We start from the raw sequence: 3,853 nt of genomic DNA, 5'->3' as shown, positions 1-3,853 counted from the left end.
CAGCACCTGTTTTTTGTTTGTTTTCCAAAAAGAATATCAAAGGGAAGCAGGTTTTTTTCCCAGAGATAAGGCAGATAGGGTGACCTAAAATGCCAGTTTCTTCACTTCTGGGTAGAATTTTACCAGCTCAGTGCGGTCATCTGGTTTTCCCATGCTGACCCAAAACCCCCATAGGTAATGACATCCCTGTCTGTGATTAATGAACATGGGGAAGATGAATTAATGATGCTTTTCAGAAAGGGGGAAAGAGGTAGACTGTGTGCCAGTGGAACTCTCCCATCTTGGGTGGGGACACTGACACTGCAGATGGTGAGATTATTTCTCCAAAATTACACAACAGTGCAGTCGAACAGCTGGCCCCAAACTCTGGGGTCCTAACTCTTGCTCCCATCCTTTTGCCATTCTTTTAGTTTTCCCCGAAAATCTTCCAAGACTCTCTTTTTTTTTGCGGTACGCGGGCCTCTCACTGTTGTGGCCTCTCCCGTTGCGGAGCACAGGCTCCAGACGCGCAGGCTCAGCGGCCATGGCTCACGGGCCCAGCTGCTCCGCAGCGTGTGGGATCGTCCCGTACCGGGGCACGAACCCGTGTCCCCTGCATCAGCAGGGGGACTCTCAACCACTGCGCCACCAGGGAAGCCCCTTCCAAGACTCTCTTAGCCCAATACTATCCTGACATATGTACAACACAGTTTCCAAAGTTCCTTTATATATACCCTTTCAGCAAGGCAAACATTGTTCTTCACTACTGAGGTTCTGAGTGACTCACACAATCAGCTCATCATCAGGAAGAAGATCCTTTGCCACCTGCATACTGCCTTTCCCTTCCATCTCCTGATGCCTAACATTTCACCATTAGAACTGTATTCCTTTAGCTTAAGGCATTGGCCATCTTTTATTTCCAAATGCCCCTGGAAATGATCATATTTGAGCTAGTGTCAGACACTGGTACCTTAATGTACCTGAATTTAGAATCTTTGTTGAATTCATTAAAAAAAAGTATGGAGATGTTAAAGAAAATAGAGGCCTGAAGGACTCCCCCAACCCCTCACCCCAGGTTACACCTTAGAATAAGAAGACATGAAAAAGTAAGCTCTGTTTGATTCCCACTTTGGTCTCAGGCCACTGCCTTCATTGCCTGGTGATTTTGGAAGATTCTGCATTAGAGGCAATTTATTACCTTGGAGACCCATGTTGTCACCAGATACGTAGAACAATAAGAACATGCGAGAAGGTGGCTGGGTCTCTGCACTTTTGGGGAAGGGAACTTCAACCATCTGGCTCAATGGGTTTCTGGCTTCTCTACAGAGGCAGCATTTTGATATTTAAACTTTAAAGTGAGTGATTCAGGAATAATTTTGCAGACAGTGTCAAATGCCTCTTTTTGCCAGGCTGGAGCAAGGAAGCCATGAAGGGCCAGCACCAAGTTCTGGCCAGGCAAGGGAAGGTCATTCATCCCTTTGACCCTCCTGGCCTAAGCCTCTCTTCTGTGTCACGCTTGTGCCATGCTAGGTGCTGGGGGCTGGGGATGCTGAGGAAGCGAGGCGTGCTCCCTGCCCTCAATAAGCTCATAGTCTAATGAACCCTGTAAGTACTGGGCGTTGCATGGGAGAAGCCCAGGGGCTGGCTGAGACAGGAAGGGCCTGCCAACCTCAGAGGTCCAGGAGAAGGGCAGAGTCCAGAAGAGCAGAGATAATGCCCAGGAGCAGGTGACGTCTGGGTGAGCTCCCATGTAGGGCGGAGGCTCTTTATCCTCTGCCCATGTCTACACCCGCTGGTGAGTGTGGGGTTGGGGGTGGGGGCATGGGGAGTGGTTGAAGGAGACCTGGTCAGCACTTTTAAGCCTGTGCAGGAGCCAGCGGGAGAGGCAGAGTCCCACAGTTCTCCTAGTTCCTGCCGTTCTGCTTGTGCCTCATCAGTCCCTAACCCCCAACTCCTGGGCTTTCCTTGAAGCCACTTCTTTCTTCTAATACGTGAAGGCAAGATAATGGCTCCCAAGGAGAGAAGGAGCCCCAAGTCAGCTCCTAAGATCATTGCTGGACAATTCCTTTCCAAAGGGAAAGATGCCCAGGAAAAATTTGGCTAGGAAAACCCTGAGGATTAGGACTCAAGTGACAATGCAGGGGACAGAAGATGTCTTGATGGTGGTTTCCAAGCCTGAGTCCAAAGACCACAGGTCAAAGAGCGGAGGAGAACCTGACGGGTTTGTGCTGACAAGGTCCAAGGAGAAGCGAGATGTTGGAGGGTAGACTTAGGCAGAAAGGGCTAGTGAGGGGAGCACAGGTAAGGAGGAAGGGCAAGGCTAAGGAGCCCAGGAGAGCCAAAGTGGTCCAGGAAGGGAAAGGGCATCCCATACAAATGCAGGATGGGGAGGTCTGGGGGCAACTCATATCATAGCCTCAGTAATTAACCAGCTTGTGTACCTGAAGACATAATTACAGGCAAAACAACTCCTTTGATGTAAGAGTGTAGTGTAGTCTGGGGGAAAAGAGAGGCCAAAGAAAGAAAGAGTGATTTTGCTTTAATACGGAAACAAGATTGATGGAAAAATATTACCAAACAGGCAAATGGCCAAACAAAGAAACAGAAGGTTGAGAAAACGAGACCAGACTGAGTGGGCACCCAAGACACCTAGGGCCCTTGGGAGCATCATGGCTGGCCTGGCCAGGCACTGCAAAAATTCACTGCTTTCCTTTCAAAGAGTTCACATGTTCTTATCAGGCTGGTCGCCTTCTCATCCCCTACCTGTTCTCTGCAGAAATTCTCATCAAGGTTCCAAAGAGACCTGTTTATTTATGGAGTCAAAGGCCCAGAGAAAGAGGTGCAGAGGGTTTGAATGGCTCCGCCTGGGAAGCAAAGGTAATCAAGAATGGAGCTGAGCTTGTAACCCAGCATCTTGGATGCCTGTCCCAGGATATAACTTCTGAAACACCACCCTTTCTGTTGGGGCCGACTTTATTAGAGAAATCTGTTAATTGGGGGTTGGTGAGGGAGGAGGGATGCTAACATGATTTAACACTTGATGGACTCTGAAAAATAATAAGGAAGGACCTTTGAGCTTTAGCACATTCATCGTTCCACAGACACGTTACCAAAATGAATATATGCAACTATACTGTATGTGACACTCTGGGGCACAATAGCATAGACTTTGTGAAACAAAAAGGCATTTCTCCTGCTTCCAATGTGTCTCTTGTGGTGCCATTGTCTGATGCTAAGAATTCACATAATAACAAAAAACAATGCCCCTATGATAGGGGGGGAAGACTTGATTTGGCACCAGCAGTGATGTTTTCCATTGGAATGATGGCGGGGGCTGTGGCTGACGGTGGGAATAGTGCAAATCAGCAATTTTTGGAGATTTTCTTCAAGCCATTGTTTGTTTTGGCTTTGGTCAGATTCGTGGCCCAGCTTGAAGATTCCCACTGGTCTTTCTGAAGCTTGCAGATCTATGACAGATGAAACAGGGATAAATTAATAATGACAAAACACCCTACCCCCACCCTGGCACTCATGTGTGGGGTGTGCCTATCTTGGTGCGTGTGTATATACATACATGCAGGTCACAGTACTGCATATGTGCACATTTGGCCCATGCCTCCACCGGGGAGTTAAAGAGAGACCAAGGTTTTCTCCGGGCTTAGGTGGTTCGTCGTCTCACTATCATCTTTCATCTAGGGCAAGGGAGATCAGTTTTTGCAAAATGGCGTTGGTTAAAACTTGTTTGAGGGCTTCCCTGGTGTGCAGTGGTTGGGAGTCCGCCTGCCGATGCAGGGAACGCGGATTCGTGCCCCGGTCCGGGAAGATCCCACATGCCGCGGAGCGGATGCGTCCGGGAGCTCTAGACACCGAGAGT

This window comes from Lipotes vexillifer, unplaced genomic scaffold (assembly GCF_000442215.2).
Source record: "Lipotes vexillifer unplaced genomic scaffold, Lipotes_vexillifer_v1.1 scaffold1444, whole genome shotgun sequence".
NCBI lineage: Eukaryota > Metazoa > Chordata > Mammalia > Artiodactyla > Lipotidae > Lipotes > Lipotes vexillifer.
This window is presented reverse-complemented; position numbering follows the sequence as displayed.